This window comes from Panulirus ornatus, chromosome 30 (genome assembly GCF_036320965.1).
Source record: "Panulirus ornatus isolate Po-2019 chromosome 30, ASM3632096v1, whole genome shotgun sequence".
Taxonomy (NCBI): Eukaryota; Metazoa; Arthropoda; class Malacostraca; order Decapoda; family Palinuridae; genus Panulirus; species Panulirus ornatus.
In genome coordinates, this window is record NC_092253.1 from 512,501 (window position 1) to 535,473 (window position 22,973).

General features: G+C 35.9%; 1 pseudogene; it reads right to left on the reverse strand.

Moving 5' to 3' along the window:
* Nucleotides 1-19,215: 19,215 nt before the first annotated feature.
* On the reverse strand, nt 19,216-22,243 carry LOC139758550 (neuropeptide CCHamide-1 receptor-like; annotated as a pseudogene).
* Between the last annotated feature and the right edge of the window lie 730 nt (nt 22,244-22,973).

Here is a 22,973-nt window from a genome sequence, read left to right on the forward strand (position 1 = left end):
GAGTGAAAAGATTTTGTGTGATCGGGGCCTGAACATGCAGGAGGGTGAAAGGAGGGCAAGGAATAGAGTGAATTGGATCGATGTGGTATACCGGGGTTGACGTGCTGTCAGTGGATTGAATCAGGGCATGTGAAGCGTCTGAGGTAAACCATGGAAAGCTATGTAGGCATGTATATTTGCGTGTGGACGTATGTATATACATGTGTATGGGGGTGGGTTGGGCCATTTCTTTCGTCTGTTTCCTTGCGCTACCTCGCAAACGCGGGAGACAGCGACAAAGCAAAAAAGAAAAAAAGAAAAGAATATATATATATATATATATATATATATATATATATATATATATATATATATATATATATATATATATATATATATGCGTATGAGAATTAAGAGCAACCATAATGTTTGTCTTGAAGGAAAACATATTGCCAACAAACACAGATAACTGAGCCTGAAGTTTCCCATCCTCTCTCACGGTTGAAGACAAAAATCGAGAGGAGAAAAGTCTCCCCATGAATAACAAGACCGTCCTCTCACATGGGTGAGGGAAAAAAAATAGAGAGAAAAATTCTCTACACGAAAAACAAGAACGGAGGTACCAAGCAAACTCCCTCTCCACGTGCGCTTGTAAAGGACACACACACGCCTGCGAGTTCCAAGTGATGTCCTTCTCCGTGGACGCCTCAGGACGCTATAGAGATATTCATTTTTTGAATCATGCAGATTGGAATATCTTTTTGCCCCCTAATGCTTATATTTGATTTACACACACACACACACACACACACACACACACACATCCCTGTGTAGCTGCCACCCTCGCCATACGAAAATATACCCTACCAACCAGTCAGGTCACTGCGGGTGTGTCAGATCATCACACTAATAGACTAAAAAAATTATATAGTTTAACATAAATTGTTCAGTTAATTTAGAACGAATGTATACTTTAACATATACCTCATTATAACAACCTCCAATACAGACGCACCCAACGAACGCATACATGGGCATAAGCTCACACATGTAGCCCCACTACACATACATAGACGTAAACATACATAGAAGCACACACTCGAAATTCCTGTTATATTCTTAGCCGCAAGTTCTCATGTAGGGAAGCTGCTGACATAGGAACTCCACCCCTTCGGCCTGCGCTTCGTACCTCATTCTCACTTCTTAACAGTTACCCCCACCCAACACCCTCTACTGACCCTCGCAGACGAAGGCGGAAGTTATATTCAATAGGTCAGCATATAATTTGTGACTACCCCATGTCGCTCCAGTATCATATGCAAATGACAAACAAGATGGTTCTGATAAAAGTTCTTAGTAATTAAAACTATCAAATTTTTCCATCACTAGACTATGAGACCAACCGATAAATTCTATATAATTCTCTGTGAGTTGATGCAAAGATGAAAGTCAGAAGAAGCTGCAAGCGGCCATAACAAAAAGTGAGCAGACTTCTGGAGACCATTACAGCATATCATGATAAGTTTTCCATCCAGCTGTACTCCTGATACTTATGTTTACAAATAAGTGGAGAAAAACAGATTTACTTATGAGAGCAAAATGCATCATAATTTTCCAGTGACCTAACAAGCACCCTGAAGAATATATCCTGTATTTTGTATCACTAAAAGTACGAGCCATGGGAATGAATTAAGATCTTTATGAAGGCTTTTACACAGAGAAAAGGAAGATGTTTACGGAAACAGTATATAAGAGGAAGGTTTTCAGGAACAGCGATTTTCATGAAATCATTCGAGAGAGCGATAATGAAACACACATTGAGGTTAGCGAGGTAGCGCAAGGAAACAGACGAAAGAATGACCCAACCCACCCACATACACATACATATACATGCACGTCCACACACGCACATGTACATACCTATACATTTCAACGTATACATAAATATTACATACACAGACATATACATATATACAAACGTACATAATTCATACTTGCTGCCTTTATTCATTCCCGTCGCCACCGTGACACACATGAAGTAAATCCACGGGGAAAATGAAACACGATAAGTTCCCAAGTGCACTTTCGTGTAATTATCACACCATCATGGGAGATTCAAGAAAGAAATATAAGTCAGCTGATATACAACGAAGAGACGTAGCTAGACGCCATTTGGTAAACACGTGATTGTCTAAGACAGACAACGAGCGTATCATAAACTTATCATGTGGACAAGAAGGGGAATTGTTTACAAATTTCATCAACAGTAAAGATATCCAGTTCGTATAGGCTTTCACTAATATTAAGGTTATGATACTTTCTATATTTGATAATAGAAAATTCAATGATATTTCTCGTGGTACTGGAGATATAGTTAATAACTGAGATGGCATTACTCCAGTCAATACAATGATCGTAGTTTTTAACGTAATTCAACAAGGCATTTGATTCTCGTCTTGTTCTTATACTATATTTATGTTGCTTAAGTCTAATAGGAAGATCCTTACCAGTCTGCCCAGCATAAAACTTATCAAAATTTCTACATAGCACTTTATAAATGCATACAGGAGAATCTTCTGTTGAGTTCCTCATTAAGATATTCTTTATAGTATTATTATTGCTGAAGGCAACATTCATATTAAAGGATTTAAGGAACATGAGAAGGAAAGTATCATTATTAAAAGGGAGAATTGAAAGATTCTCGGTGTCAATGGGAGGTTTGCGTTCAACTTTATAAAATGATTTCTTTGCTAACTTAAGGGATTTATCAATGAAAGATCTAGGATACTTTAACTTAGATCCAATATATATATATATATATATATATATATATATATATATATATATATATATATATATATATATATATATATATATATATATATATATATATATATATATGTATATATATATATATATATATATATATATATATATATATATATATATATATATATATATATATATATATATATATATATATATATATATATATATATATATATATATATATATATATATATATATATATATATATATATATATATATATATATATATATATATATATAGACACATATATATATATATATATATATATATATATATATATATATATATATATAAATATATATATATATATATATATATATATATATATATATATATATATATATATATATATATATATATATATATATATATATATACATATATATATATATATATATATATATATATATATATATATATATATATATAATATATATATATATATATATATATATATATATATATATATATTTTTTTTATACTAATCGCCACTTCCCGCATTAGCGAGGTAGCGTTAAGAACAGAGGATGAGGACTGGGCCTTTGAGGGAATATCCTCACCTGGCCCCTTTCTCTGTTTCTTCTTTTGGAAAAAAAAAAAAAAAAGAGGGGATGATTTCCAGCCTCCCGCTCCCTTCCCTTTTAGTCGCCTTCTACGACATGCAGGGAATACGTGGGAAGTATTCTTTCTCCCCTATCCCCAGGGATAATATATATATATATATATATATATATATATATATATATATATATATATATATATATATATATATATATATATTTTTTTTTTTTTTGCTTTGTCGCTGTCTCCCGCGTTTGCGAGGTCGCGCAAGGAAACAGACGAAAGAAATGGCCCAACCCACCCCCATACACATGTATATACATACGTCCACACACGCAAATATACATACCTACACAGCTTTCCACGGTTTACCCCTAGACGCTTCACATGCCCTGATTCAATCCACTGATAGCACGTCAACCCCGGTATACCACATCGATCCAATTCACTCTATTCCTTGCCCTCCTTTCACCCTCCTGCATGTTCAGACCCCGATCACAAAAAATCTTTTTCACTCCATCTTTCCACCTCCAATTTGGTCTCCCTCTTCTCCTCGTTCCCTCCATCTCCGACACATATATCCTCTTGGTCAATCTTTCCTCACTCATTCTCTCCATGTGCCCAAACCATTTCAAAACACCCTCTTCTGCTCTCTCAACCACGCTCTTTTTATTTCCACACATCTCTCTTACCCTTACGTTACTTACTCGATCAAACCACCTCACACCACACATTGTCCTCAAACATCTCATTTCCAGCACATCCATCCTCCTGCGCACATCTCTATCCATAGCCCACGCCTCGCAACCATACAACATTGTTGGAACCACTATTCCTTCAAACATACCCATTTTTGCTTTCCGAGATAATGTTCTCGACCTCCACACATTCTTCAAGGCTCCCAGGATTTTCGCCCCCTCCCCCACCCTATGATCCACTTCCGCTTCCATGGTTCCATCCGCTGCCAGATCCACTCCCAGATATCTAAAACACTTTACTTCCTCCAGTTTTTCTCCATTCAAACTTACCTCCCAATTGACTTGACCCTCAACCCTACTGTACCTAATAACCTTGCTCTTATTCACATTTACTCTTAACTTTCTTCTTTCACACACTTTACCAAACTCAGTCACCAGCTTCTGCAGTTTCTCGCATGAATCAGCCACCAGCAAAAAAAATCAGCAAAAAAAAAAAAAAAAAAAATATATATATATATATATATATATATATATATATATATATATATATATATATATATATATATATATATACTTCTTTTTTTCATACTATTCACCATTTCCCGCGTTAGCGAGGTAGCGTTAAGAACAGAGGACTGAGCCTTTGAGGGAATAGCCTCACTAGGCCCCCTTCTCTGTTCCTTCTTTTGGAAAAATTCGAAACGAGAGGGGAGGATTTCCAGTCACCCGCTCCCTTCCCTTTTAGTCGGCTTCTACGACACGCAGGGAATACGTGGGAAGTATTCTCTCTCCCGTATTTTTTTTTTTTTTTATCATGCTTAGTCGCTGTCTCCTGCGTTAGTGAAGGTAGCGCAAGGAGGCAGACGAAAGAATGGCCTAACCCACCCACATACACATGTATATACATAAACGCCCACACACGCACATATACATACCTATACATTTCAACGTGTACGTACATATACATACATCGACATATACATATATACACATGTACATATTCATACTTGCTGCCTTCATCTATTTCCATCGCCACCCCGCCACACAGGCAGCGTTAGGAATAGAAAACGAAGGCCACATTCCTTCACATTTAGTTTCTAGCTGTCATATGTAATGCACCGAAACCACAACTCCTTTTCCACATCCAAGCATCACAAAACATTCCATGGTTTACCACAGACGCTTCACATGCCCTGGTTCAATCCATTGACAGCACGTCGACCCCGGTATACCACATCGTTCCAATTTACTCTATTCCTTGCACGCCTCTCACCCTCCTGTATGTTCAGGCTCCGATCGCTCAAAATCTTTTTCGCTTCATCCTTCCCATATTTGAATGGCATGTATTTATTAGATCAAGAACCGTTTTCGAATATCTCATGGCGTTTGCTTTCCTATGTATTCCTTTGTTTGGATGGACCTCCGTGAGGACACTTCCCCTCGGTCGTATAAGATGGCATGGACAGCAAATATATTCACAGTTCCACTGTTTGCTTTTTATCATAGCATCTATCGTATATTAAGCTTGGTGCATCTTCAGAAAATCATTTTACTTTAATTCAACAGACATTAGTGTCAGCAATATGATTATTGGTTTATGGAGATTTGAAAACGTTTTTGTAAAATGTTGTTCCTTTTAGAATATGAGAGGAATCAGCTAGATGTGTGGGAGCTTTCAAACATGTCCCCCTCTTGTGCTTGTCCTCCATCCTTCCTAAGCCTCATCTACCAAAAGTACTGCTTTACATTCTGCTCGAAGACAAACCTATCTGCTGATATTTCAATCTCTTGCTGTCAGTCAGCCCTCTACCCTCCGTTATCCTCAATCAGCATATCTCCTTCCACGTTGCCAGGAAAAACAAAATGCTAAAAGCAGAGACAGAGGCATTTGGTAAGTGCACTGAAAAGCAACTTAATTATTCTCGGCTAATGGATCTCTGGAGGGTGAGGATGGCAAGATGGAAACAACACCAACAGCTTGGGGTCTGCGTCACCGTCGAACTAGATTGACATTGACTTCTGGTAGAGCGTTCCAGTAATGGATCAGTAATCAACTCACCCGGTAACAGCTAATTGTTAGCCCTGTTGTCACAACGTTGTTAATGTAAGGCACAATTGAGCACAAGTGTGGGCTGACTGGCTAGTTGAAAACCAGGATGAATTTTTGTTGTTCAGGTCTTTCTCTCCACATTAAGAAATACATAACTTTTATGGTATTGTGCCTGTAAATGAGCAAAGCCACGTGTGATATATAATGCATGTTAAGCTTACATTGAGATCCTAAATTTCGGTTATATATAAGGGTCGTATTCAAAGTGTTAACTATTGTGTGTGTGTGTGTGTGTGTGTGTGTGTGTGTGTGTGTGTGTGTGTGTGTGTGTGTGTGTGTTTGTGTGTGTGTGTGTGTGTTGGGGGTGGGGTAAGGTTTTAGTGGCAGCGAATGGCAAGCAGGCTGTCGCGACCTACCATCACACATCACTTACTGTCAGTCACGGAAAAACTCATCAACATGACGTTTCTCATATTAACAGTTGCACCACAACGACCCACGATGATTAACCTCCCACGTCTATGGGGATGTGTGGTATCATGCTGGAACCAGGGAAAGTATTTTCCAAGAGCTTCTCATTAGTTATTACTCATTAGCTTAAAGTTATTTTCAGCAATTTTTCTATCGCTAATGATGAATGATGACTCCAAGGAGCCGTGTATACAGGTCAACGATTATTCTTATACATGAAGAACCTGTATCATTACCAAAACCTATTCCCGTTACCAGGTGACTGCTTAATACACCTCCGATACTGATGAAACTGAAACAGTAAGCTGACGAAGATGCTAAGATATCATTAATATACATCTAATAGCGAAAGTAATATATTTGCCTTCATTAATTGCGTTAGTGACATGTTTCAAAGAAATATCTGCCAACACCAGTGCATCTATCACAAAAAATGGCTCTTGGTTGTGGAGATCAGTTTGGCCGTGTGCTTATGACATTACAGCTCTTGTATCTCAAGTGAAAAAATATTTCATTTTTCTTCTCAGGATTGAGTGAGCAAGGAATGAAGTAACTAGGAATTGTAGCCTATGATCTGAGTACTTACTATAAATATCTTCGGTAAAAATTTTCAAAACACAAGGTTAAGAAAGTACCTTCTCTAATCTTTTTTTTTTGAAAGCTAAGGAACATATTTTGTTTTTTCTGTTTTATCATCATATTCATAGTACATTTCTCTAACCTCCGCGATAGCTCTCCTTGGAGATGTTTCATTAGGAAATATGTGTGCATGAATATTCATTTGCGATTACTTATTTTCAATTGCTTATCAGTGCTGTATGAAAGAGAGTTATAAACTCACAGAGCCCCATAGGTTGAGTGTGGAATTAACTAATTGTAGTTATCCCTTTGAATTGTATGGGATGAGAGATCTGTACTCATATGGCCCCATTTCTTAAACATTCTAGAATGTCATATAACTTTTTAAGTTTTTGAATATGTGTGTGTGTGTGTGTGTGCGTGTGTGTGTGTGTGTGTGTGTGTGTGTGTGTGTGTGTGTGTGTGTGTGTGTGTGTGTGTGTGTGTGTGTGTGTGTGGGTATGTGTGTGTGTGTGTATGTGTGTGTGTGTGTGTGTGTGTGTGTGTGTGTGTGTGTGTGTGTGTGTGTGTGGGTATGTGTGTGTGTGTATGTGTGTTGTGTGTGTGTATGTGTGTGCGTGTGTGTGTGTGTATGTGTGTGTGTGTGTGTGTGTGTGTGTGTGTGTGTGTGTGTGTGTGTGTGTGTGTGTGTGTGTGTGTGTGTGTGTGTGTTGTGTGTGTGTGTGTGTGTGTGTGTGTGTGTGTTGTGTGTGTGTGTGTGTGTGTGTGTGTGTGTGTGTGTGGTGTGTGTGTGTGTGTGTGTGTGTGTGTGTGTGTGTGTGTGTGTGTGTGTGTGTGTGTGTGTGTGTGTGTGTGTGTGTGTGTGTGTGTGTGTGTGTGTGTGTGTGTGTTGTGTGTGTGTGTGTGTGTGTGTGTGTGTGTGTGTGTGTGTGTGTGTGTGTGTGTGTGTGTGTGTGTGTGTGTGTATGTGTGTTCAGCAAATGTACTACTGTATCACAGCCAACATTCACTGTATACACATTTTACATTCGTCTTTTGCAGTATATCTTTATGATCCGCATTATGCTCCACAGCATAACTTCCTCATATTTGCTCTCGCTTTGAAAGCTTACCACCATCCTGTGAGCTTCCTTGATGGTGCATCTTAGTGGTGATGAAAGACATCAGCTGAAGGCCACAAAAAAGACGCTCCACAATTAGTAATTTAGCACAATCTTACGATACTTTCCTGTTGCTTGCCTGGTGAGGGAAAGTAAGTGCTCGAGGAGGCAGCTCATTCGATTTTCCAAAACGAAAAGATATCAGGACTTAATTCTTGGTTCATAGAGCTTATAATTGTTATGTGGTGTAGCTTATGATCACCTTTGGGTCCGACTTACGGATGGTTTATGCAAGCAATGAACGTGGCTTCTGTTCGTGGCTTGTATGACTCTCCTCGGTACAGGCGAAGTCGTGATCACTTCTCCCTTTAGGATGTGTTTTAAGCAACGCTCTTGCGCTGGTGGTTGATCGGAATGCGTCTCTTGTCGTCGCAACGGGACGATCGTCCGCGCTTGTCCCCTTGATCGATTTATCCGTTAACTTCATTAACGCACCTATGACTCAAGTGCTTCCTTCGCCAACCTCTAGTGCAACTTAAGTAGTGATTTCTTCAAGCAAGATGAAACATTTTCACACAATGATGAAGCAACTTTCGTCACGCTGATGTTCTCCAGACCCGTAGTGATGCATGATTCTCCCCTATCCCTTCCTGCATGATGGCTGTCCGCTAAACATCATCCGTGAACCCTGATGAATCAGTTATCATCTTCACACAGTACTGACACGTTATATGATCCTGTGATATCAAGTCGTTTGAGAACGTCACTGTTTTTCAGATTTGCTAACTTACCTTGTGTGAGGTATAAAACACCACTCCAAGAATATGGTGATATTTGATGTGAGTGATGTTCGAACTTCCAATTGAATTATGTGCTGGAAAGAAGTAATTCATCTCCTCCTAGTCCATGCCTTTAAATTCATCATTATATTATTATTTATCATTATATTATTCTTATTATCTATTTTATTATATTATATTATATTATTATTATTATTATAATCATTATTATATTATTTCATTATTACATATTATTATTATTTATATATAATCTTATATTATTATATTCTTTATTATCATTTTATATTATCATATATTATATTATTTTTATTATTATTATATATATTACTTATTATTATCATATTATTAATTATTTCTAATTATCTATTACATTATATATATTATATTAATATATTATTATATTATTTATATTATTATAATTATATATTTATTATTATATTTATTATTATATTATTAATTACATTATCATTATTATTTAATATCATTATACTTAATTATTATCTATTATATATTATATTATTATCATTATTATCATAATTCTTATTATATTATTATTATAATTATTATCTATTCTTATTATATCATTATTACTTATAATTATTATTATTATTATTATTTATTTCATTATCATTATTATATTATTATCATTATTATATTAATATAATTATTATTACTTATTATATTATTATTATTATCAATATTATTATTATTATTTATCTATTTATTATATTATTATTATTATTACTATATTATTATTATATTATTCATTATTATATTATCATTATTATATTATTATATATATTCTATTATATTATTATTATTATTATTATTATTATTCATTATATCTATAATTATATTTTATTATTATATATTATTATTATTATCATTATATTATATTATCTATTATATTATTACTATTATTTATTTCATTATTATATTATTAATTATCATTTAATATTAATATTATTATCAATTATTTATATTATATATCATTATTTCTATTATTATCATTTATTCTTATTATTATCATTATTCTTATATATTATTTATTATATATTATATTATATATCTTTATTATTATTTATTATTTATTATATTATTATTATATTATATATTATTATTATCATTTTATTTATTATAATTATTATATTATATATTACTTATATATAATTTTATTATTATTATTATATATATTATCACTTATTTATTATATTATATTCATTATTATTTATTATCATTATTATATATTATTATTAATATATTCTTATTTATATTATTATTTATCTTATTCTATTATTATCATTATTATTATTATTATTATTTATTATTATTTCAATTATCATTATTATTATTATTATATTATTATCATATTATTATCATATTATTATTATTATTATTATTATTATTATTATATATTATTATTATCATTATATTTATATATTATTATACTTATTATTTATATCATTATTCATTATTCATTATATTATTATTATTATTATATTATATTATTATCATTTATTATTATAATTATTATTATATTATCATATTATTATATATATTATTCATTATATTATTATTATATATTTCATTATATTATTATATCTTATTATTATTCATTATTATCAATTATTATTATATTATAATTATTATATATTATCTTTATTTATAATTATTATTATTATAATATATTATATTATTATCTATTATATTATATTATTATTATTAATTATTATTATTTTATATTTATATTATTATTTATTATTATTATCATTTATATTATTTAATATTATTATATATTATTATAATTATTTAATATTTATCATTATACTTATTATATTATTATATATTTATATAAATTATTATTTATTATTATTCTATATTATTATTATAATTTATCTATATTTATATTATTATTATTATATATTATTATTATTATTTATATATTATTATTATTTATTTATATTATTATATTACTAATTTATTATATTATTATTATACTATTCATATTATTATTATTATTCTTATTATCATTTCTTTATTACTATTATTATAATTTATCTATATAATTTATTATATTATTATTTATTTATTATTATATTCTATTTATCATTTCATTATTATTATATTATATATTATATATCATTATTATATATATTATTATTATTATTATATTATATCTATTATTATTGTAGCAACTACAGGTAATACAACCAAGAAACAGTCTACAACTAGCACTACACGAGTGTATTGCCCCAGGAGCATACGTTCTTAGTTATAGTATACATTGAGTTTTATTGAAACACAACTTTCATTCTTCTTGAGGGCAGAAGGGAATAAAAGGAAAGAAATCCACCCATATATTCTATGTCAGATGTTTTCTTAAGTCGCATCAAGCAGTTGGTCTCGAACTCTCACCTGAGAACAGTAAGAAAACTCTTGTTCTTCTCTGGAAAGTACAATTGTTCCAGTACTACACAAATAACATTTACAATACAACACGAGAGTATTTTGTTTCTGAAATATTAGCTAGAAGGTACACAAAATACTACGGAAAAAATGAAAATAATCACGATTTTTAGTAATTATATCACAGATATATAGAAATAACATTTTCACCTTTCATTTAAAAGGTGTGCGGTTGTGCATGGTTCTGGACACGTGTGAGAAGGGGTACATCTAATTGCAAAACTAGGAGTCTGGTTGTATCATTTTTTTAAAGTTTTATAACGATTAGTTGTTTGGACTTCGATGCAGTAATAGGAGTAATAATAGTAGCAACAGCAGCAGCAGCAGGAAGAGGATGAAGAGAAGACGAAGAAGAAAGAGGAGGAGGATTAATAGTCATAGAAGCGACTGGCTGTGTGTATAACCATCATCTTTCACTATGCTGGGAAGGGGTTTTGTACTCGTGGGACCCTTTCTCTTAAACTTTCTACTGGCATACAGTTCTTTAATCTTCTGTTTACCACAGCTACGGTCTGACTGTTAGTCTCTAAGAATTCATTACAACAAGCCAGTTCTCAACAATCATGCTCACAAAAAAGCACAGACAAACAGCATTAGAGTTATAAACTACACCACAGGTGAAATTGATCATTATCACAGGACCTCAAAAGTGTTACCAATGGTATGGTTTAATGGGAGCTTTCCATCGGGTAGTTACTCGCTTAGAATTAGTTGTCATAATGGCAGTTCGGAGCTTGTTTGCCTGTTACATAAAATCGTCTGCTGGTCAGAGGTCTGGGTAAAAGTAAACCATGTCCGTCCTCTTTCTAAAAACAGTTGTCTGCACATTGAACAACCCTCCGTGTATAACCGTAAGCTTATGTGGCTGGGTGACGTTTTCAGTATTATTACAGTTATATGTAAGTGGATGCACCACTGTATCCACTGGGTCTTAGCTAAAGTACATGTGAACCAATGTTATTGTGTGTATATCTCTGAAGGTCACACATCAATGGAAGTGTTGAAAAGGTGACAGTGTATTTTTCCTGTGTTGTCGATTACTGTTTAAATTGTAGGTATTACCTCCCAGTTTGTTATTCATTTTTGTCCTCAATTAGAATAACTGCGAAAATGTAATTACGGCAATTTTCATTTGCATTCACATTTGATGAATACGCAGACACACGAGGATTGGTTATCCTATTCATTGTTTGTTATGTGGGGTTTATGTCGTTGTTTTATATCCTGCTCCCTGTTATTACTGCCCAGTTTAGAAACAGTCATTGCGATTTATTGCAAATATGATAATTACAAAGATAACGACACTGATTCTTATTTATTCCTGAGGCCATTCAAAATTTGGTATATTTGCGGCCGACTACGTTTTGGATCTTTCATGAAGCCCAGTAAACAACTACAGACGATTATCAGTTAACCAAAGCATTCACATGAGGGGTGTTGATATTAGTCAAAATCAATGACTTGATGAAACATTCTGCTGCTGCTAATAAGGTTCTGGGAGCGATGAAGAATGCATGGAAGCAGATAACGTTAACTCAGATAGCAAAAATGGGTATGTTTGAAGGAACAGTAGTTCCAACAATGTTATATGGTTGCGAGGCGTGGGCTATAGATAGGGTTGTACGGAGAAGGGTGGATTTGTTGAAAATGAAATGTTTGAGCACAACTTGTGGTGTGAGGTGGTTTGATCGAGTAAGTAATGTAAGGGTAAGTGAGATGTTTGGAAATGAAAAGAGTGTGGTTGAGAGAGCAGAAGGGGGTGTGTTGAATTGGCTTGTGCATATGGAGAGAATGAGTGAGGAAAAATTGACAAAGGATATATATGTCAGAGGAGGAGGGAACAAGGAGAAGCGGGAGACCAAACTGGAGGTGGAAGGATGGAGTTAGATTTTTCCTTTTTTTTGAGTGATCGAGGCCTGAACATACAGGAGGGTGAGAGGCTTGCAAGGAATAGAGTGAAGTGGAACGATGTGGTATACCGGGGTCGACGTGCCTTTGACTCTTTGTATCAACATTAAGTGCTGGAGCGTTGACTGACTCATTACATTGTTTATTCTAGTATATTTTTTTCCCATTCCACCAAACTCTCCTGGAATTCATTATACTGCTGATAAAAAGAGTATTACGACCTGTGGGTGTGGGTGTTAGCTAGTGTATCAGCGAGGCAAAGTTTGGTTGCTATGATTCACCGAAAGTGTATTGTATCTAATGATGAAAAATGCAGCTGACAACGTTTTGTGCAGTGTCACAGTCCACAAATCCAGTGCTTTACCTAAATTATTTGTTTTCATTCCGTTTAAAGTCTGAATAAGTAAGTTCAGAGTTTAAGGTTTCTATGGACCTTACTTCTTCGCCCTGCATGGTAGTAGATATCTGGATCTGTCGTGCAGCACCTCATCTTTAAATATCTACTCTTCAGCTTCTTCATGACACGTTTTATAAGATATATAATGGGAACAGCTCACATTGAACTTTGTTCCACTTAGAAACAACAAGAGTGAGACAGATTCTTGTTGATAATAGCTACCCTAAAACACTAGACAGATAATACACGAATTTTTCAATAATACAATTAAACGGTAAACCAACATAAGAGCACAGCTTACAAAGAATACTATAGGAGTTAAATCAGCCCAGCCTACAAAACAAATAACGTTCACGTCTTTGCCTAGATGAATCATCATTATAGTTACCTCGCACAATTTTATCCAATGACTCTGATTCTGTAGTTCCCACAAAGCTAACACCTCCGTAATATTACCATTTATCATCACACTAAAATAGTCTGATATATACATTTATTTTTTCGTCTGTTTGTACATCAGATGTTCCAAGAATTCACACAGGTTCTCTCCGCTCACTGAAGCACAAAAATTAATGTTTTTCCTACCTGACTACATACTCCCCTGACAACAGCCCAGGGATTTTAGCCGTTCACCTTCTCTTCTTTTTTTTATATTCCTCTTTCATTTAGATATCTGTGCGCCTGTGTGTGTGTAAGAGAGAGTGAGAGGGAAAGAGAGAGAGATAGAGATGGTTTTTACCTATAAGCAGCTCCAAGACTGAGGGAAATGTATGCATCATATACATTACTATGTTGGTGATCTGTTACATTTACGTTATCATTTCTCGCATGTTGACTGTTAAATGTGATGGAGACATGCAGCGCTCACAGCCGTAATGAGACCAGAAATATACTATTATCTCAGTGAAGACATTTCATCATATTATTATAAGTTTTCCCTGTACTTGCAGTAACGACAGGAGCTGTAGTACAGGTGAAAGATGGAAATGAAAAAAAACAGACAGAAAGGCAAATAGACAGACAGATAGATAAGCAGAGGATGAACGAAGATGAAAGATGAATTTATTAAGACATAAAAGATAAAAAGAAGAATATAACGAAGACGAAAACAAAAATGCAATACATTTAATAAAAAGTTTGCTCAAAGACCATAAAGGAAGGAACTGAAATATAAAAGAAAATGATATAAAATGAACATTCAATTAATGAAAGATACTTGTGTTGGGCAAGTAGAAACGACGATTAAAGAGCAGAGCATGAAATAAAGATGTAATACCAAGTTACAGGAACTGGTTTGAATTAAAAATCCCAGATATGAAATTGTAACCTGGAGAGCTAAGTTAAACAGAAAGGTGGACAGCAGAGAGAGAGAGAGAGAGAGAGGAGAGAGAGAGAGAGAGAGAGAGAGAGAGAGAGAGAGAGAGAGAGAGAGAGAGAGAGAGAGAGAGAGAGAGAGAGAGATATTAGTGAAAGCATTTAAGTACGTCTAAATGCTGAATATAACTTGCTAAAGAAGCTCATCTAGTTGTAGCCGAGACTGATTATTGTCAACAAGAATAGAGTGGAACAAACTTGCTGCTCTGGAAGACTGCGGCAATAGATATGTTGTAGTGTACTTTTGGTGTTATATAATACAAAGCCAGCCACTCTTGCCTCATCTGTGTTCATAATTTCCATAATTTCTTGCATTACTTTTCTCGATATCTGCACGCAAGCAAACACTAGGTACACGTTCATGCAAGAGAGATTTAAGCCTAATTTAATGACATGTGGATTTCCGCCATCATGGCATTATGTGGGAGAGTTTGGCCACAGGTCAGCAACAAGCTTACCTCCTCCACGCTCAGTCCCATCTGTGCCAACCAGATTTTCCAGTCATTGGTGACTTGTCCGGGAGTGTGATACCAAGTACATGTGTCTACGGCTGAGTGTTGCTTACAAACTGACGCCAACTGTAGCTATCACAAATCTTTACATTTACAGTTGTTCTAATAACATCTACGATACGTTTATAGGAGACCTGTCAATAAAGCTTTTTCGCATACACATCGTACGTAAACGTGTTGTGGAGGTTAGAATAGCTATTCAAAGTATATACGTTTTGCAAATTATGACCTTCAATACAGGTAAACACGAATGAAGTTAATGATATATGGTACTTCTTTGATGACGAAGTACCAAAAATATGTTAAGCACCATAGGCTAGACCTGCCAGCCTTTGTTTCCTGGCAAATCCTGATTTAAGTATTAGTTCATGGGTGCCTGGTGCAGCACTCATGCAGAGTGGAAGGACACTTACATTCCATGATTCGTGGCATCCGAACGTTGGGAGAGGCTGAGCAAATTTGCAGTCATAGAGCAAGGCGCGCTGGCTACTGTAAGGGCAAGAGCATTTCATGAACAATGTGCCATTAACCTGTACATGTGTAAACTGATCACATAGCAGTTGTAGGATTATTCAATGACGGTATATACGTGGGTGACTTTGCAAGATGGTCAGGAACCATCAAAGACCTTAAACCAACCTTAGCGGAAATTACTAGTAAAACAGAATGTTGTGGCCGAAGCGTTGTACCATACCTTACACATACTGAATATAAAGTGGCAGTAACTGAACTACCTGTTGTCACCCTTCTTAGTGACAAACTCACTGACTAAATATCCAGGTCCAATAAGAGAGTTTCTCAGCAATATGATGTTGTGTAGAGAGAGGTAAACCTTGGTACACTTATTCGGACAGTATCACACCGACAAGCAGCGTATCTCAATAAATACAATAAAAATGACAAGATTTCTAAAGCATTGTTTAAGTCCGTTTGGTAACTCATTAACATCATGAGAAAACAGAGGTCTGCGGTTGATCTCTGGGGAATACCACTGGTTTTCAGTCTAGTATGGAAAGGAACATCTGATGTGTTATTTCTTCCAATCCAATAAGATCTATAGCTCCAATGACGTCTTCCTTCTGTAGTTATGTAGAAATCCAGCCTTGTGTATGTATGTGTGTGTGTGTGTGTGTGTGTGTGTGTGTGTGTGTGTATTCGTTGCCATGCATGTGGATATGCATGTATGTAATGTGTAGGTGTAGTCTGTATGTATGTGCACGTGTGTGTGTGTGTGTGTGTGTGTGTGTGTGTGTGTGTGTGTGTGTGTGTGTGTGTGTGTGTGTGTGTGCGTGTGTGTGTGAGTGTGTATAAACAAACTACTGCTGATTTCTCTGAGGTATATGTTCAAGTTGTACATCACTTTCACGCTCACCTTCTTATAGGATTATGAAAGAAAGTTGCACAAACATATATTTATTAGCTGAATTCTGCTTATATCAGTTCTTCGTTAATCTTCTTAGATTCTCCCAAACAAACACTTTCATATTGAAATTGATTTACCTACATAACATTGACAAATCACTACATGAAATGTATATATATATATATATATATATATATATATATATATATATATATATATATATATATATATATATATATATATATATATATATATATATATATATATATATATATATATATATATATATATATATATATATATATATATATGCTGTACATATTGGGGAAGAGCAGTGTGGTTTCAGAAGTGGTAGAGGATGTGTGGATCAGGTGTTTGCTTTGAAGAATGTATGTGAGAAATACTTAGAAAAGCAAATGGATTTGTATGTAGCATTTATGGATCTGGAGAAGGCTTATGATAGAGTTGATAGAGATGCTCTGTGGAAGGTATTAAGAATATATGGTGTGGGAGGCAAGTTGTTAGAAGCAGTGAAAAGTTTTTATCGAGGATGTAAGGCATGTGTACGTGTAGGAAGAGAGGAAAGTGATTGGTTCTCAGTGAATGTAGGTTTGCGACAGGGGTGTGTGATGTCTCCATGGTTGTTTATTTTGTTTATGGATGGGGTTGTTAGGGAGGTGAATGCAAGAGTTTTGGAAAGAGGGGCAAGTATGAAGTCTGTTGTGGATGAGAGAGCTTGGGAAGTGAGTCAGTTGTTGTTCGCTGATGATGCAGCGTTGGTGGCTGATTCATGTGAGAAACTGCAGAAGCTGGTGACTGAGTTTGGTAAAGTGTGTGAAAGAAGAAAGTTAAGAGTAAATGTGAATAAGAACAAGGTTATTAGGTACAGTAGGGTTGAGGGTCAAGTTAATTGGGAGGCAAGTTTGAATGGAGAAAAACTGGAGGAAGTAAAGTGTTTTAGATATCTGGGAGTGGATCTGGCAGCGGATGGAACCATGGAAGCGGAAGTGAATCACAGGGTGGGGGAGGGGGCGAAAATTCTGGGAGCCTTGAAGAATGTGTGGAAGTCGAGAACATTATCTCGGAAAGCAAAAATGGGTATGTTTGAAGAAATAGTGGTTCCAACAATGTTGTATGGTTGCGAGGCGTGGACTATGGATAGAGTTGTGCGCAGGAGGGTGGATGTGCTGGAAATGAGATGTTTGAGGGCAATGTGTGGTGTGAGGTGGTTTGATCGGGTAAGTAACGTAAGGGTAAGAGAGATGTGTGGAAATAAAAAGAGCGTGGTTGAGAGAGCAGAAGAGGGTGTTCTGAAATGGTTTGGGCACATGGAGAGAATGAGTGAGGAAAGATTGACAAAGACGATATATGTGTCGGAGGTGGAGGGAACGAGGAGAAGCGGGAGACCAAATTGGAGGTGGAAAGATGGAGCGAAAAAGATTTTGAGTGATCGGGGCCTGAACATGCAGGAGGGTGAAAGGCGGGCAAGGAATAGAGTGAACTGAATCGATGTGGTATACCGGGGTTGACGTGCTGTCAGTGGATTGAATCAGGGCATGTGAAGCGTCTGGGGTAAACCATAGAAAGTTGTGTGGGGCCTGGATGTGGAAAGGGAGCTGTGTTCTCGGGCATTATTGCATGACAGCTAGAGACTGAGTGTGAACGAATGGGGCCTTTGTTGTCTTTTCCTAGCGCTACCTCGCACACATGAGGGGGGAGGGGGATGTTATTCCATGTGTGGCGAGGTGGCGATGGAAATGAATAAAGGCAGACAGTGTGAATTGTGTGCATGGGTATATAGGTATGTGTCTGTGTGTGTGTATATATATGTGTACATTGAGATGTATAGGTATGTATATTTGCGTGTGCGGACATGTATGTATATACATGTGTATGGGGGTGGGTTGGGCCATTTCTTTCGTCTGATTCCTTGCGCTACCTCGCAAACGCGGGAGACAGCGACAAAGCAAAATAAAAAAAAATGAATATATATATATATATATATATATATATATATATATATATATATATATATATATATATATATATATATATATATATATATATATACTAATTTCTACACATGTAATGTACTAGACATTTAAAGCTTTATTGTAATGCAACAATCTACTACTCAGGACACAGGTCACAATAAACGTGCGTGAAATCATCATTATTCCTTATTTCCCTCATACTATCAGCGGCAACTCTTTTGAATGTTTTCCCTACATTCAAAACCATTTTCTGTATGAATTGCATTTCTTAATCAGACATTTTTTAGTCTATCTATATATCCTCTTTTATCAAAATTCATGGTGTTATCTGACACCATTTATTGTATCATCAATAATATTGAAGAAAAAAATATTTTTGATAATCCTCTATCTACCTAACCATGGTTTTTCTTTTAGCTTTCTATCTGCCTTTCTGGTTCATTTTTTTCATCTCCTGCAGCCTTTAATGACGGTTTATATCTATTGCAACATTTAATGACGGTTTTTATCTATTGCAACATTCAAAGACGGTTCTTATCTATTGCAACATTTAATGATGGTTTAACACTTTTTTTTTACACCTGCTTTGTGCCGGTTCTCTGCCCTTGCCTACCTTTTGATGTTTTCTCTTTTCCCCGTTGTGTTTTTCTTATTAATTTATTTCAAATTAATATCAATGAAAATTTGTTTAAAATCAGTCTCAGCACAAAAGGTCGGGGAAAGTTTAGACTGAAGCTTTGAAACTCAGGAAACATTTCCATCAGGACGATAAAACTTGTCTCTGATCGATCTTTGACTGTACTTATCATGTGAATATCCAAACCATTTTTCAGTCATGTATAACACTGTCACGTCCTCAAGAAGAAGGGAGAATATATTCACAAGAACTAGAACCTACTGTACATACATATATCATAATCTCTATATGAATATCTTTGAAATATGTTTAACATTTATACGGTTAAAACAGGAATCCTTGTCATATGAGAAAATCATAGATCTTGTGAAAATATAATCACTTAATGTGAGTTACTGGAAATAACCTTTTATCAGACAAACAAAGTTTTTTTGAATATGTCGTTACATTAATCAATGCTTCGTACAAAAGATATATCAAACAAATTTGTTGTTAATCGCTTGCTTTTATGCTTATATCTCTTACTCAAAGGTTTGTCGTGTTCTTGGTGGTATCACATGTAGGCCGAGTTCACTAACGCATGAATAAGTTAGTATAACCAGCTTTGGTTTAGTATTGTAGAAGGATATACTTCTTCACTTGTTTGTTTTGTATATGGTTGTATGTGTAGGAAAAATCATGTAAATTCCTTTTGTCTTCTTTGTTGCATTAATCATTAGACCCAACAAGTACATGCCAAGGCAGTGAGACCACGTATGTACATAATTCAAAGTATCAAATTTGGTTTGTATTTCCACATTGGAGGCACTCGACAGATATGCTGATATGTTGATGCCATTATTATGGAAGCTGTAAATGTTGTCACAATGAACCTGACGTAATGTCGACATTACATGATGCACTCATAAACCTCGCATAAAAAGTAACTTTTAGATTACTTAAGGTTGAAAAGAATGAACTACATGTGAGGAAATGAAAAAAAGGGACACACAAATGTTTTGTTCCAATTCTAGACAATGATAATGCACTAGAGCCACACTGAAGATATCCCTGCCACTTACGTACACAGCAACATTCTTAAACATGGACACTTGGGCCCACAGGCCCATCACACGGCAGTCTTCTCGGGTCCATTCACAGTAGACATATCGAAGTTATCCGTCTTCCTAACAGTGGATATGAAGTGTTGCCCAGAGGAATGAAAGTGGAAGGTGGTCCAGGTGCGGCCCTGGGCAGACTCCGGGCACAGACAGCAGAAGAGGTGTCGGTTGAAGGTCTTTCTGAACGTGCCACTGATGCAATATAGGGCGATCGGGTTGATGCAAGAGTTGATGAAGCCTAGACAAAATCCAATGAAGCGGAAGGCGTTCCAAAAGTGGTTATAGTCTTCCTTCATGTTGGGGTTGAAGTAGCACCATACCATGAAGACGTGATTGGGAAAGTAGCAAACAGCAAAAATGATAACGAAAGCCAGCACTAGCTTGGCCACTTTCCTTCGGGCAGCGACGTGCTTGATGTGCTGCCGCTGGTTTTGGGCCTCACCTGGCAGCAAACTTGCCGCCTTTATCAGGTGACACGCCATCAGGAGATAAAAGGTGGAGATGATGAGGAGCGGCAGGATGTAATACACTGTCAGTTTCGCCATCACGTTGATCTTTGGGTAGGAGTCTCCTAGCCAGGGAGGGAAAGGGTAGCAGAATACGACCTTCCCATTACCAGATTCTGCTTCGTTCAGGAAGGAGAACAGGGCGGCGGGCAAGGCCAGGATCACTGCCACCACCCAAATGACAGCTGTAATGACCATGGTGCTGCGGTGAGCGACAGCACCGGCACGCTTGCCCACGGGATCCACAATTGCCATGTAACGGTCTGCACTGAGGGCCGTCAGCGTGAACACAGTAACGCCTACCGAGGTATCTCGCATGAACTCTGAGAGCCGGCAGATGACCTCTCCAAATGGCCATGAATCTGTGATGTAAACAATGGAAACGAAGGGTACAGCAAAGATCACGACCAGGAGGTCCCCGAGAGCCAAGGAAAGGATATAAGTGTTTGGTACGTTGCGCATGTTGGGGTACTTTATAAACATGAACACTAGAGTCCCGTTGCCAGCCACACCAACAACGAAGATAAAGAAAAAGACAATGGGACCGATATAGGTCTCTGGCCGCTCGTGTAGTGGATAGTATAGTGGCTCATCGGTCCGTTCACCGAATTGTTTGTCCAAGACAGGTTGGCTTCCGGGTCTGCCACTGTTGTCTCAGTAGTGGGATCGAAAAGGGTGCATCCCACATACGACTCCTGACAACTTTCATCCAACATGGTCATACTTTTTCCTTGTTCTGGAGAAGCTAAATCAAATACTGAGGACCCGGAACTATCAAGGCGATCCCTTCTTATAGATGTATTTTCAGAGGTACAGTAAACAAACACGAAATCATGCACTTTCAACAATGGTGATGTTCAAGTCATATTTTGAGAAAGACCACTGACACATACAACTCGTGCCGTCTGCTTCCTCAGGAAAACAATCGAGCCCTGGGCTGCTGTGGCGAGTAAAAGTCTTGGAATCGTCGGTAGAGAAGCGAGGCCGCAACGACATTAGGGCAGCAGCAAGAGACAGCTGGTTGTCTGACACGCTGCCATGTTGTGTCGTCACCACCTGATCAAAACAGAGAATTATCATTATGATTGGTCATGCACTTATTATGGTTGGTCATACAATCATCATTATGACATCATACAATTTTGTCATATACATTAAGGAACTCTGCCAAAAAGCTTCGGAACGTTAAAGAATGCCAATGACGTTAACCGAAAAGCTCTCTCATGATACCTGTCTCAGATATTCTCTCCCATAGACATATCTGGGGCATCTTCAAGTAAACCAAATATCACCTCTGCGTCTGTGTAAACAGATAATGTGATACCAAGTTCCATTACTGATGAACATCTACAAAGCAGTTAAGACCATTTTCTCCCGTCAGATCCCACTTTCTATATTGATCCCTGTTACACTCTGAGTAGCACCAGTCAAATAGAAATTGAAAGGTGGCAGTTCTATAAGCTTTGGGTATTACGTCTCCTGGTGAAAGAATATTAAGTATACACAGAATTAAAAAAGAAAAGAAAGAATACATATATCGTGCTTTCATATCAAATGTGCACAACTTTATATGATTCTGCATGAGCATATACGACACTGTGCGCTTATCACAAAGCACATTTTGTGACTAGTTTGAACTCAAGACAA